Source organism: Rhipicephalus sanguineus, chromosome 4, assembly GCF_013339695.2.
Source record: "Rhipicephalus sanguineus isolate Rsan-2018 chromosome 4, BIME_Rsan_1.4, whole genome shotgun sequence".
NCBI classification, from domain to species: domain Eukaryota; kingdom Metazoa; phylum Arthropoda; class Arachnida; order Ixodida; family Ixodidae; genus Rhipicephalus; species Rhipicephalus sanguineus.
Window position 1 is genome coordinate 159,976,064 of NC_051179.1, and position 15,854 is coordinate 159,991,917.

The window sequence follows — 15,854 nt, forward strand, 5'->3', positions numbered from 1 at the left end:
TCAGTGTGACTTACGAGTTACGAGCGTGAAAGAACATTAACGCACGAGGGGACGTGAAGTGCAACTCCCTCATCGTGAGTTAGCAGCGGGTGGTTCATCGTCGCTATCACTCTCGGTGCTTTCACAGTCTTCTACGTCCAGTGAAAAATCCTCGTCGTCAAGATGGTTTCTTTCAACATCACTGCTGAAAGCAATCTGAAGAATTTCCTCCGCCGAACGACTTCGACCACTCCGCGTCACCACGTTTACAATAGACCGATGTCACCGAGCATACTGCGCATGCGCAAGCTCGACGACGACTGACCGGCCGCCATCTTAGTTGTAGTTCTCGGAGCGCTTGTGCCGCTGCGGTTTGCAGGACTCTCCGATCAACTTGCGCCGTGTGAAGAAAATCGACTTCGATCAACATCGCATGTGCTTGACATTACTACTCAGACCTTCTAGGTAAGTGTTTCAACGAAGCTTATTCTTTCTTACAGCGTTGTTTATAAAATATCACGCTATATTGCACAGCTGTAGCGGCCGGATCGGCCCGGCATAAACCGACGAGCCGGCGTGGTCTTTCCGTGCATTTATTCTGAAACAGAGAGGTTTGTGACCCTGAGCTGGTCGTCAGTTAACGTTTAGATTATGTAAGTGGTGTAGTCAACGTAAGGCAATGTAAAGGTAGTTGCCAAAGGCTGTATGGGCCGCTTCGCGGAAGTGAGAAGCATCGCGCTGATCGTATTTCGCTGCATTAGCGACGGGCATTTGCTAAACACATTCCGAGTGTGGTGCAGTTGGAGCTTTCTGAGCACTGAAAAACCGAGCAGTAAAGACGCACGGAAGTGCAGGCCCGATATGTTGTCGCTGTGTTGCGCGCTCGATTCTGCCGTTCTTGTAATGCGCCCTTAGCGGTCAGCTGATCCCGCCGATTACGCGCGCCTACGTACCGTCGCTCTGACCACCACCCAGGCGATACGCAACAAGGAGAAATATAGGAAATGGAAAGCCTGCTTTACATATTAGATTATCGTGACGCGCAGCCGAGAACGCCTGTGTAGTGGGTGGCGAAATGCCGATTTGTCTAGTTCGCTATCATGCAGCCGTCTCTGCTGCATCGGTCATCATGGGTAGCTAGCCACTGACTGGCATGTGCTAAGAAAAATTTGTCGCTCGCGGAGGAACGTGCTCGCCCAAGCACTTGAAATTTTACGGAGCCGTAGTTCGTGCCGCGTTCGTGCTGCATCGGTTATCATGGGTAGCTAGCCCCTGATGGGCATGTGCTTTAAGGGCTAAGAAAAATTCGTCGCTCACGGAAAAACGTGCTCGCCCAAGCACTTGAAATTTTACGGAACCGTAGTTCGTGCCGCGTTCGTGCTGCATCATCATTCCTTTTGCATTGATGGTTATTGTGTATGGATAGTTTGTTGCTAGCACTTTCCAAAAGCAGCTACGTTTTCAGTGGAGCTTTGTTTGTGGAAGACGACCAAGTTAGCACTTTAAGCAGCATATGGCTGTGGGAGTTAGCTGCATGTGTGCTGGTCCTCGTAGTGTGGTCATCTAAGAGTACGGTTGAAACAGTAAGAATAATCACGCCATATAAACCTTTATTTATTTTTATTTTATTTATTTAAAGTACCTGCAGCGCCCGAAGGCATTATTGCAGGGGGGAATACACAGGGTAACATATGCTTACATAAATGGATAACTATGAAATTTTGGCTTATGAAATTTTATTACATGACAAGCTCATAAAAGTGTGTTAGCACTTGACTATGGTAGGTTGCAGTATGCTAAATAGTGTTTTGTCGCAGGCCTGTATATTGTGATCATGGCATGTAGACCTATAACTGACGACCAGGAAAAGTGGACCAGTCAGACAAAGTCACTGAACCCATTCTTTGGAAAAGAACACATCTATAGGTATGTACAACATTGTGTTAAAATGGAACCAATTTATAAATAAGCCGAGACATAGGTTAAAGCTTGTTTTTCAGTGCGTCCCCTTGCCAGAACACATAAGTAACCTTTCTTAGGGTGATTATGCCACCACAAAATGTTTGTTGACAGATAACACCTATGAAATTTCTCCTTCAAGCACGTTGAGGAGCAAAATTATGACATGGCAATGAATGTAGAAATAATCTGAGCCTTTCGGAACAATAACGAAAATATGAAATAGTATGTGTCAACTTCTTGAATGCCACGGGGCTTTTAAGACAGAGAGCATTCGTTAACTTTCAGCTCTTGCACGCAGCAGCTTGACTTAAATGACATTGAATTTTCAGCAACCACATCCACAGAGTGGTATAAACATCTGCATGGCACATATCATTACCTAATTATTTATTTGGACCTGTTGTAGCATCACAAGGACATTTTTTCAGGGAGGTTACAGAGTCACAAACACCTGTATACAAAAAGTGCAGTGCAAGAATCTAATATTTTACTACAAAGATGAAAAAAAAGGGATGACAAATAGGAAGGATTTGAACACAAACAAAACTGGAAGCACAGAAAGAGAAAAAAACAACTACATAATAAACCTACAAAAAGGGGCAGGTCATGAAAGCATCCGGCAAACAGTCAGTGTGTGCAACATAAAACTGCACCTACACACTGCAAAATAATAAGCTTGCTTAACGAGTGAGTGCTCCAAATCTGCTGGACATGCCAGGTAATGTCCTGTCATGTAGTACCAGAATGTGTCGCAAACTATGGGAGGCGTATACTATCAGCAAACAGTGTCTGACACACGCGCATGATTCCACTTAATCCTTCAGCATTCCTCAAAAATGTGATAGAGTTCATAAAGGCACGTGGAAACCTGCCAGCACACTGCGAGTTTGGAGTAAGCCAGTTAAGTCTGTGACATAATAAAAAATCCTCACACTGGTCTTTTCTCATTTACTGAAGCGCTGCTGCGTCAAATGCTGACGTTTCAGACATTCTCAAGGATTGAGCTTTCACTGTCACAGAAATTGTTTGCCTTCTGTGTTCCCAGTTTGCTTTTAGTGTATTCTAGACATAGGTCGGCAAACTCACTCATGAGTCAGCTCAGTCCAACTCACTCAGACTCAGATCGTGCCGTGAGTCTGAGTTTGAGTGAGTCCGGGGGAGTAAAATTTTCGTGAGTGTGAGTACGAGTGAGTCCGGTTGGGAAAAAAAATTTCGTGTGAGTGAGTCCAGTTCAGGAAAAATTTTGGCAAGCCTCAGCCTGAGGGAGCCCTAAGCGCAATATATAAATTGTGAGTGAGTCTGAGTGAGCTCCATGTTTTTTGCCGACCTATGATTGCAGATATATAACTGTGTTTGCAGTGTTGAGCTGCGGGTAGGTGCTTGTCCTTGGTCAGTAGCTTGTTATCGCTTATGCTTTACCAGCTGGATTGATTCATTAACTCAGTTGTTCAGCACAGTACACTGTGACAAAAGGCAGAGAGAGAGAGAGATACTGTTTTATGAAGCTTGAGGGGTCATTTACCACACAATTATAATCTTTCAGAACAGTTCTTGAACTCCAGTTATAAGTTGCAATTCCATAAAAATGGTATTATTCATTTTATTTATCTTTCCAGGTGTACATCTGCACTCAATAAGTTGCACACTATATGCTGACATTATAATATTTCATGCAAGTACATAGAAAGCAAAGGTGCTCAAAAACATCAAGATGCTGGGATACGCCTCTTCACTTCAGGACATTTGCAGAAGCTGCAGTTTTTGGAAGGCAGTGGTGCAGAGACCGTTGTACGTGCAGAAGTGCTAGCTTCCATGACTACTGCCCCGCCACGGTGGTCTAGTGGTTATGGCGCTCGACTGCTGACCCGAAGGTCGCGGGATCGAATCCCGGCCGCGGCGGCTGCATTATCGATGGAGGCGATAATGTATGAGGCCCGTGTACTTAGATTTAGGTGCACGTTAAAGAACCCCAGGTGGTCGAAATTTCCGGAGCCCTCCACTACGGCGTCTCTCATAATCATATCGTGGTTTTGGGACGTTAAACCCCAGATATTATTATTATTATTATTATTCCATGACTACTAGGACCCTGCACAAGGCATCCATCAAGTTGTATAAATATGATGGTGAAGTAGTTTCGGGGAGCTGCACCTGCGTTGCAGGCAAAGGTGCAGTGTGCAAGCACATCTGCTGTGTCTTGTATGGTTTAATGTACATTGCACAGCATGATCTGGCATCTGTGCCAGACTCTCTCTCGTGCACAGAGACAGAAAGACAGTGGTATCACCCCAGAGACCCCAGGAAGGTCACGGAAGATTTTGAGAATGTAGTCTTTTCCAAGGACACCTGCGACAGGATCAGCTGTGCACCAGAACGACACGAAAAGCGAATTCAGTATTCCTCTTTGAAAGCAGACAGAAAGGTGATGAAAACACCCAGCCTGATAAACTTGCATGGCAATCTTAAGAAATGCGGCCTCGACTGCTTTGCCGACATTCTCGAGGCAAACGACTTCTTGCCCGTGAGAATTGCAGAAACAGGAAATTGTGCTGAAGAAGACAAAGCAATGCCGAAACGATGGCTTGATGCTGTAAAAGCTGGAAGTGCAGTCCAGTACACAGTTAATGACGTGAGTGCTGTGGAGAATGCCACAAGGCTCCAGAGTGGATCACCCATGTGGCATCATTACCGGAAAGGAATTATAACTGCATAATCGGCGCATAGAGTGTACACATGGGTGAATAGTACGTGCAAAAGAAAGATGGGGCCCCATGATGTGCGCTCTCTGCTAAGCACTATCATGGGTAAGAAAGTGCGTGCTACTTATACCATGAAGCGGGGCCTTTTATGCGAAGACAGCGCAAGGAAGGCCTTCCTTGAAAAAAATAAACAGCACGTGGACATCGACGTGAGGCAGTGTGGTCTTTTTTTATGCCGCAACCATCCTTTCCTTGGGGCAAGCCCAGACGGAATCGCTACATTCAGTTGTTGTGCACCACGCCTTTTGGAGATCAAAATCCCCATGAGAATTGATGCATTTTGCAAGAATGAACTGCGTGGTGGATGCCTCAAAGCCAGCAGCAGGTATTTTACCCAGGTGCAGACACAAATGGGGGTTACCGGTCTGAAGAGTTGTGTCCTCTTCGTGTACAGTGAAGAAAAGTGTGTGCAAGTTCCTGTACTTTTTGATGAGGCATTCTTCACTGAGCTGGTGAAGTGCTGCAAGTTTTTTGCTGACCAGTACCTGGTGCCTTATTTCTCTGGAAATTGGCAGCTTTCTTATTCAGTGTAAATTTACTGTTCCTCTTTGTCATCCCTTTCTGCATGATTTATATTCTCCGGCAGAGGCAACACGCCCCTTTGGCCCCGGCTTCACGCAGACGGCACCCCTGGGCTGACCCACCCAGGGGAAATCGGCAGTCGCCTCTTCCTGTCTCTCTCTCCCCTTATCTTCGTCTTTACCTCTCACTTTTAATCTTTCCTGTCCTCTGCTCTCTTCCATTTTCTTCCACTTTTCCTGGCGGCAAGGGTTAACCTTGTGTGGCTATCCTACTTAGGGTAAACCATATTTGGTTATAGGAACGGCACACTACTGGCGTTGCGCAGACTTGTTCACACATTCTGCGACGTCCCCTTGTTGGGCTCCGTGGTGGGTGGTAGGCGCCGTTTCCGAACAAATTACTTTTTTATGGGAACCTTCAACCCTTCTTCAACCGATCGTGCCCCGAAAAGGGTACGCACCGACGCAACATCACTCTTCTGTCCCAAAAGGAAAGAAACATTCCCGAAATTTCATGTGATTCACTGTGAGCAACCAACGGCAAAAGCTAGAGCGATTTCACCATTCCTAGTGGCCAAGAGCCTAAAAGAGACGATTGGTGCCGGTTACAAAGCCACAAAGATGGCAAGTGGGGATCTGCTGCTCGAACTAAAAGACAAAGAACAGTTCACAAACTCGCACACCTAGTAGCTTTTGGTAACATACCTGTATCTGTAAGTCCACACCGAACGATGAACACAGTGAAAGGCGTAGTCTCGGACGAAGACTTGTTGACATTCATCATCATCATTTATTTACCCTTAAAGGCCCTTTTCAGGGTATTACATAAGGGGGGGGGGACAAAAGCATCAATAACAGCATGGTCATTATTACATAAGGGGGGGACAAGCGCATCAATAACAGCATGATCATTATTATGCAATGCTAGAAAATAAAAAAAAACGAAAATTTAGCGAAGATGAACTCCTCGACGGATGGAGGGACCAAGGTGTAGTTCTTGTTCAACGAATCAAAATCAGACGGAACAACAGCGAAATAGCAACGAAGCATCTAATAATTACCTTCAGTTCAACCACACTACCCGAGACTCTTGAAACCGGCTATGTGAAACTTCATGTCCGACCCTATATCCCTAACCCGAGGCGTTGCTTCAAGTGCCAGAGATTTGGCCATGGATCACAGAGCTGCCGAGGGCAGCTTATTTGCGCTAAGTGTGGCACCACCGGCCACAGTACTGACGATTGCAGCAAGACAACGGATTGCATCGTCATTCCCACTGAAAACATCCTTCGCCGAAGTGGTCCAACGAGGGGCGGCACCCCTAAGGCCCTTGGCAGTTGCCCGGACTACGCCTAGCGTGCCGAGGCTAACGCCACTCGCCCCTACGGCGGGAGCAGCTGGCGCTGCCCTGCCCACTGTCACTCAGCCCACACCAGTGGCCTCCACAAGCTCTGGCAGCAGCCAGGGCAATGACGAGGCCAAGGGGGTTCCATCGGCCTCCGGCTTGGTGGGGGCAAAGACTTCGTCTACCGCGGCGAAGTCTACACTACGCAAACACCGCTCGGTAGAGCGACTGTCTGTCGCCTCGCAAGATGCGATGGACACTACTGGTCCACCGGCGCAAGCTGCGCCGAAGGAGCGGCGAGCATCCCTCGACCGCTCCAGAAAAGACAAAACCATAATTACAGGGCCTGGCAAAGGCTCTGTAAAATAAGTGACTCTCCTTCCTTTGCGACACACAGCACACGTACACTACCGACATGGACACAATAATACAGTGGAACGTCCGAGGACTATTACACAACCTAGACGACATACATGAACTTTTTAGTAAATTGTGTCCAAAAGTGCTGTGTGTCCAGGAGACACACTTACATTCCAGACACACAAATTTTCTCCGGCAGTATGTTGTTTTCCGGAAAGACCGCGAGGATGCGCTCGCATCATCTGGCGGTGTAGCAATCATACTAGACCGAAACGTAGCATGCCAGCACTTTCCTCTCCAAACGGCACTGGAGGCAGTGGCCGTTCGAGCTATACTCGCAAACAAACTTATAACTATCTGTTCTGTATATATCCCCACACTACCATCTACACAAACATGAATTCCAATCATTTATAGAAGAGTTGCCCGAACCTTACATCGTCCTTGGTGATTTCAATGCTCACAGCAGCCTGTGGGGCGACTCTCGCACCGACGCGCGAGGCCGCCTCATTGAGAATTTCCTCTTTTCTACAGGCGCATGCTTACTCAACAAAAAAGAGCCCACGTTTTTTAGCCTCGCTAATAAGTCGTACTCAGCCATCGATCTTAGCATCATCTCTCCATCGCTTTTACTTGATTTTAACTGGGAAGTGGTTAAAAACCCTTATGGGAGTGACCACTCCCCATACTCCTCAAAACACAAAAACAAAACGAATCTCCGCCCCAGGCTCCTCGGTGGAAGCTTGACAAAGCCAATTGGGAGGAGTTCCACAAACTTACTAAGATTTCGTGGGCAGAGATTTCTTCTTTTAGTATTGACGCGGCTGTTGAGTATTTAACCTCTTTTATTATCAACGCTGCTTCTGAATGCATACCAGAAATAACTAGGGGGACTGGCAAACGTCGTGTTCCCTGGTGGAACGACGAGTGCCGCCAAGCTCGGAGAAAACAGAATAAAGCGTGGAGACATCTGCGCTATTTCCCCACAGCAGAAAACCTTATTAATTTTAAACAAGTGAAATCGGAAGGCCGGAGAACCCGCCGGCAGGCTAGAAGGGACAGCTGGGAGAAGTTACCGATAAGTACTTAGCCTCACCGCGAGAGGGCGACACTATCCCATGAGACATATACCGATGTTGAGTACGTTCTCTTAGAGGGACACATGCGAAGGTGCAGTCGAATCGGGCTCGCGGTTATGTTTTGGCCACTTCAGGAAGCAGGTGAATTTCGTGTGTCCGTTAAAAATGGAAAAAGAGCAATATCGGTCAGTGATTCGATTCTTGTTTTTGGAAGGGAAATCGCGCAGCGAGATCAAAGAGCGACTGGATGCCGTCTACGGTGAGTCTTCTCCTTCGATGGCAACCGTCAAAAATTGGTTCAACGAGTTTAAACGTGGTCGCACGTCGGATTTTGATGAGCCTCCCCCAGGGGCCCCGCAAACGGCTACCACGGCCGATAACGTGGCAAAAATCCACGACCTCATATTGGCAGACCGCCGACTGAAAGTGCGCGAGATAGCTAAGACAGTAGGCATCTCAAAAGACCGCGTGGGTCATATCCTTCATGAAACTTTGGGCATGAGAAAGGTGTCGGCGCGATGGGTGCCGCGTTTGCTCACTCCGGACAACAAGCGCGTCCGTGAGACCACTTCAGAGCAGTGTTTGAAGCTGTTTAAGCGTAATCCGAAGGAGTTCCTGCGTCGTTTTGTGACCGTCGACGAAACATGGACCCACTGGTACACACCAGAGACCAAAGAACAGTCGAAACAGTGAACTGCACCCGGAGAACCTGCTGCGAAGAAGGCGAAGACTGTCGCATCGGCCGGAAAGGTGACGGCCACCATTTTCTGGGATTCTCAAGGTGTGATCTTCGTCGACTACCTTGAGAAGGGCAAAACGGTGACAGGACCCTACTACGCCGAATTACTGGGCCGATTGGACGTGGAATTGCAGAAAAAATGGCCACATTTGGTGAAGAAAAAGGTGCTCTTCCACCATGACAACGCGCCAGCTCACACCAGCGCCGTCGCCACGGCAAAGTTGGTCGAACTGGGCTACGAAGCGGTGCCCCATCCAGCGTATTCTCCAGATTTGGCTCCGAGTGATTTCTTCTTGTTTCCCAACCTGAAAAATTCACTCGCCGGACAAAAATTTGAGTCGAATGAAGAAGTTATCGCCGCCACAGAAGCCTACTTTGCAGCTCAGGAGAAAACGTATTTTTCTGACGGGATCAAAATGTTGGAGGATCGCTGGGTCAAGTGTATAGAGTTGAAAGGGGACTATGTTGAGAAATAAATCGACACCATTCCAAAACTTTCGTTTTTTCTTTTGAAGGCTAAGTACTTATCGGACCGCCCTCGTATTTCGGGCATCAATTCCTACAGACATGAGGCTAAGGTCTGGAATGGTGTGAAAAAAGTAAGTGGTCAACCAGCATATCCGTTGCCCTTAGTAGACACCCAAGGGCAAAGCCTGGAGAATCAAGCCGACTCTCTGGGAGCCCACTTCGAATTAGTGTCTACTTCTACGCATTATTCCGAAACTTTCCAAAGGCACAAAACAAGGTTGGAGCGAGAGAGGTTGGAAAGGAAATCTACACAAAATGAGGCATACAATGCACCGTTCTGCCTAGCAGAACTACAGTCAGCATTGAACTGTTGCAACAAGTCTGCCCCTGGTTCCGATCGTATTGTATACGAAATGTTATTACACTTTTCCCACGAAACACAGAAAACACTTCTTTCCCTCTACAATGCCATATGGTTTTCCGGTGAGATCCCCACTTCCTGGAAAGAGGCTATCGTGATACCTATTCTTAAACAGGGCAAAGACCCATCCTCTGTCAGTAGTTACAGACCCATCGCGCTAACAAGTTGCCTATGTAAAGTCTTCGAAAAAATGATAAACTGCCGGTTAATACATTTCCTCGAAACGAATAAATTACTAGACCCATACCAGTGCGGATTTCGAGAGGGTCGATGCACAACCGACCACTTAATCCGCATTGAGTCACAGATTCGCGAAGCATTTGTCCACAAGCAATTCTTCCTCTCGGTATTCCTTGACATGGAAAAAGCGTACGACACAACATGGCGCTTTGGAATACTGAGAGACCTCTCACACTTAGGAGTGCGAGGTAGGATGTTCACCATAGTCGAAAGTTATCTATCCAATCGCACATTCCGTTTTCGAGTGGGCAATGTTTTCTCCCGACCATTTGTTCAGGAAACTGGTGTACCACAGGGTGGTGTGCTGAGTTGCACCCTTTTTATAATAAAAATGAATTCCTTACGTCTCTGCATCCCACATAACATATTCTATTCCACATATGTGGATGATGTCCAGATCGGCTTTAGGTCTTGCAATCTTGCTATGTGTGAGCGGCATGTTCAACTCTGTCTGAACAAGGTGTCTAAATGGGCAGACGAAAACGGGTTCAGGTTAAGTCCACAAAAAAGCACCTGTGTTCTTTTTTCCAGAAAGAGAGGCGACCCGAATCCCGAAATTGTCGTGTATGGCCAGCGGTTACCAGTAGAGGCGGAACATAAATTTCTAGGCCTAATTCTGGACTCCAAACTCACCTTTATATCACACATCAAGCATGTAAAAAACAAGTGTATGAAAACAATGAACATCTTAAAAGTACTGTCACGCACGGCATGGGGCAGTGACAGGAAGTGCCTGATCAATCTATACATAAGTCTCATTCGCACGCGCCTAGATTACGCGGCCGTTGTTTATCAGTCTGCGACACCAAGCGCCCTGAAGATGCTTGACCCTGTTCACCATCTAGGTATTCGCCTTTCTACGGGTGCGTTTCGAACCAGCCCCGTAGAAAGCCTCTACGTTGAGTGCAACGAGTGGTCGCTCCACCTGCAGAGTCTTGCATGTCCTTTTTATATTACCTGAAAGTTAACGCCGACAACGAACACCCTGCACACTCTACCGTCAATGATTTGTCGAGCTCTGCCCTGTTTAACAATCGTCCTGCGGTGAGACAGCCCTACTCACTTCGTGTGAGGGCCCTCGCTGAGGAAACGGGCGTGCCACTTCATGAACACTGTTTGATGGCTCCCGCTGCATATTTGCCGCCATGGCAGTGGCAGCTCATAGACTGTGATGTTTCCTTTGTAGAAGTAACGAAACACGCACCTATTGCACATATACGCTTTCACTTTCTCGAACTGCAGCACAAGTACACCTGTCCTGAATTCTTTACTGATGCTTCAAAGTCTCATACTGGTGTGTCCTATGCAGCCGTTGGTCCATCCTTTTCCGAGTCCGGTATTCTGAATCCTAATTCAAGTATCTTCACCGCAGAAGCTTACGCGATACTTGTGGCCGTTAAACACATTAAGGAATTAAAATTAATACGTACAGTCATATACACGGATTCTCTGAGCGTCGTAAAAGCTTTAAAGACCCTGAAAAAACATAAAAATCCTGTCCTTGTGTCCCTTTACTCGCTATTATGTACGCTCAACACGCTAAAACAACATGTTGTAGTGTGCTGGGTGCCAGGGCACCGCGAGATCGGGGGAAATGTCTTGGCGGACCAGCTAGCTGCCTCTGTCCACGAAAACGCTGCCACCAATACATCCATAGCAGTGCCTTCACTTGACCTGAAACCCTTCCTTAAAAGAAAGCTCAGAGACCACTGGCAGCGGTCGTGGGACAAGCAAACACAAAATAAACTTCATATCATCAAGCCACATATCGCGTATTGGCCGCCACTATCAAAGTCACGCCGCACAGATGTAACACTTACCAGGATAAGAATAGGACACACACAGTACACATGCATACCTCCTGTCTGGTGGTGATCCACCCACGTGTGAGAATTGTGGTCAACCACTTACAGTCCTGCACATTCTCATTCAATGCAGTGAGTTAGATCCCATTAGAAAAAAGCACTTCCCATCACCCTACCGCGAGCAAATACCGCTTCATCCAACTATGTTCATCGGTAGGGAGCCGCTTTTCAAACTTGATTCATTGCTGTCGTTTATAAAAGATCTGAGTAGTTTTCACGCGATATACCCAGGTAATCCGCAGAGCGACCTCTGAACAGAGGTCGCTGCTGCGGTAGCTACATTACCGAAAGCACCTGCCTCGCGGCCCTTGGACACAAGGGCATTGACGAGGCATTCGTGCTCATACCATGTGTTTATCGTTTTACTATCACGACCGTTTGCCACTGAATCTCACTGCACACATTTCATGTCATGCCCATGATTTTAATACTTCTTCGTTTTACCCGCCTTTTTTAGCGCGCGGAATTTTAAGGCCCTTATACAGCCACTTACCAAAATCATTGTTCACGTTTCTTGTTGCATGACCTGGCGCTCTTTGGCCATCAATTGGCCCTTGCGCCATTAAAAACCAGATATCATCATCAGCAGCAGCAGCATTCGTGCTGTTTACCCGTCTCTCACTTGTAAATACCATACTCACTCGTCATTCATCCCACGCCCATAGATCACATCACTTGTCACTGCCATAATTTCATACCCTATACACTCCTTTTACGCTCCTTTATAGCGCGTGATTTTAGGCCTCTATACAGCCATAATACACCCCGTCATCGAAATCATTGGTCATTGCCAACACCACACAGAAGACATGGCGCTCTTTGGCCACCCATGGCCCTTGCGCCACAAAACCCCACTAACAACAACAACAACAAGTTTTAGGCCAATGCTACTCGCACACACGTTCCTTCTATTTCGGCACGGTTGAGGTGCAGACCGAGAAGCCAAGCGAAGCTAGCAATTGAGAAGGCAATGCGAACGGGGCCCGATTACGCTATCGCGTTCTCTGTAAGCGACGCTGAGGCGTCCTCCTTCGTTTTGCTTCTCGTGTGTGCGCTCCTCCTTCAACTTCCGTTTCATATTTCCCCAACGCTTCTTCAGCTGTTTAGGCTCCCTGGACGTCACACCGTGGTTACTGCTAAACTGCTTTGACAGATCTATCGAAGTCTGTATTCTTGTGAATAGATGCGACGTCTGTCTTCTTTCACTCTAAAATGTGCTTATGTTTCTTGACCTGGCCGACCAAAATCGGTTTCTCTTCTGCGGTGAAGCACGGCGCTGGTTTCTGCACATTTGTTCCAGAATCCGCGTTGGGCATCTGTCGCAAAGAAGAAAACACGCAAGCACGAAACGCAAAAGCACGCACACGGTGACTACGATGTCACGAGACACCCTGGCAGCATCGGTTTCTGCGCGGTGGCTTGGCATGTATTGCTGTGGCCTGTCTTACCTCGGACAGCTGTGTAGTAATGCCTCTTAGGCGAAACAGCAGTGATAAACACGTGGGTAAAACTAACTTTACATAATTTCCATATTATAAAGGTTTAAAACGCTTATTACGTGCTGCTTGTTTCATTACTGTCGTGCGCAGGCGCACTGTGCTGTCGCCGTGTTCTAACTTGAAACAAGGAGAGGGGAGGGCTTACAAAACACCATGGCTGACTTCGTCGTGTTCAAGTCGAGCGCTGCTCGAGCCGCACTTGTTCAAGTGCGCGTTTTAAGTCAAGTCGGGTTTATGAATGCGGGGGCTTGTTTTGCCCAGTTTGGCCGTCGCTCGGCTGCTCAGTCACCACGGCCCCTCTGGAGGCGCTCGCTCGCTCATTCTTTTACGGCCTGAGCACAAGGGGGGGGGGGGGCTGTTTTCCGCAAGTAGCCGGGAATCGCTATCACAGTAGCAGAAACAAAAATTCGGCAGATCCCACGTACCGTGGGAGTCGATGTTGTGCGAAGCATTCGGCGGGAAGGTGACTGTGGCGTATTTTTTTTTCTCAGTGAAACGTTACGAAATGATGCTAAAGATTTGTATAAATTTTATACGCACACATATATGCTAAAGAGCCGCATCTGTGTTATAAACCAGTTATTTACAGATGGGTAACGCTGCCAACGGCAACGTGGGTATTACCAACACCAGAAGCGGTAAGCTGATATGTAGCGCTTATATTTGTCCGTTATCGTGGAGAAAGCACGCACATTTCACGAACCCGTGTGTATGTGTGGAAGGGGTTCCTAACCGTTCTTGAACAAGGTCATCATTACCGTGATCAGTCAGCATTAGACGCTGCTCATGACTTGTTATCGGATCCGGTCGCGGTGGCGAGGGGTCCGTTTGTAGTGAAGTATGAGTTATAGTACAGCTGTTAGAAATCGTGGATGCCTCGGTCATTTCGTCGACAAATTGTCAGGCTACATGGGCGTATGTGACCTACGTAGCTTAGTCTACAAAGCGGCTGTCAATCAATCTGTAATCATCCTCGGTCAGCATGAGGCCACCACTCAGCCTCGTAAGAAATGAAGAGGACACTGCGTCGTTCTGGCGGACTAAGTGCACTTTACGCTGCGATAATGTGAATATCATACGAAACTTTCGTTAATGCATTCCTCCGGGGTCGAGCAATGCTTAAATATAGGTTGCTGAATCATAGGAATAAAAATGTAATGCTTATTACACTGCTATAAAAGCGGAGGCAACACTGGAATCAGAGTAGAACGTTTAACTGCGCCGTGGTCTGTTGTTTCTTCTGTTCGTCCTCGTTCTTTCGCGCGTTTTATTCATTCCAGACTGGAATCACGGAGGTTAATCTGATATGACGCCTGTACTGTAGGACTACATATGTAGTGTTTATTGCCTTCTTGTAAAATTAGATACCCATCACCACAACCACAACTGACGTTGCACCGACATCGGACCTGCATAGGCTGTTTTTCCAAACCAGTTCGTAGACCTGGCATGGCTTTGTGGTAGAATACCTGATTGCCACGCAGAATGCTTAGGTTCGATTCCTGCTTGGATCCTGATTTTTATTATTTCCATTCGCCGGGTCAACGCTGCCGATGTCGGTTTTTCTTAACGCTCTCGCGTTTAAATTACCAATGTCTGTACTCGCCGTTCCTGGGTAGATATAGACTGTCAATCACCTGCGGCGCACACCCGTACACCGTGGCCGGTGGTAAACGGGTATGTGCCACACGTGTCTGGAGGAAAGGGTTGGACGACGCACGCGACAGGATTTTCACGTTATTCATGTCATGACCACACCGTCATGTTCGTTAAGTCCTCTTACCCTCTCATGCTAACTTTGGTCTACACGCAGTTAAGGAGGCGATCGCGAGAGCACCCAGACGTAGGCGGCTAGATAGATAGATAGATAGATAGATAGATAGATACGTAGACAGAAACGTTCAAAGTGCCAGAGGTTCGCTAAGAAATGCTTCGCATTTAATAATGATAATAATAACTTGTTCAAAAAACACAACGTAAAAATAACATGAAATAGCACGTGCTCATATAGTCTTAGGCAGGCACTAAAGTATAGCAAAAAAGACGAACCCAAGTCGCACCACACCATGCCAAGTCCCTGCAGGCACACTTCCTCGCAAGCCCACACGAGTCCAGATCAGGGCCTTTCAGATGCAGTATTCAGTGCGCTGGTGAATAGATGAGAAAAGTCTTCAGATGGAATAATGCACGCCGGAGACGAAGAGGAAACAAACAACTTTCAGAGAATCCCTCCAATATTAAACAATGTTCTGACTGGTGCTACAACAAAACAGTGCGCGTGAAGAACTGATAAAAGAAGACGCCGCTGGAAAAACACGGTCGTGAAGCTCGCAGTTTAAAGGATCACATCGTTCACAGCATGGAATGCTTCAGCGTGGGCTTGTGACTAAAACCAGAAGGCATGCCATTCTGATCTGTTAACTGTTTTGTGTAGTTAACAAGAATAATGTGGAAAAACTTTTCAGAGATAATATGAGCTAACACTCTGGCGTTACTCTTGTTCACACCTTCCGTGCAGTACAGGCGCGGTCAGTCTACGAGGTTTGGCTCGACAGTCAACTGCAGAGTCTCGAGGATTGCCGTTCGAGGAAGATATTTGACTGCTTTCTCGAAGAGC

At 47.2% G+C, this 15,854-nt stretch overlaps 1 pseudogene; it reads left to right on the forward strand.

The window, feature by feature from the left end:
* Positions 1 to 1,813: 1,813 nt before the first annotated feature.
* Positions 1,814 to 6,935, forward strand: LOC125758339 (uncharacterized; annotated as a pseudogene).
* The last annotated feature ends 8,919 nt before the right edge of the window (positions 6,936 to 15,854 follow it).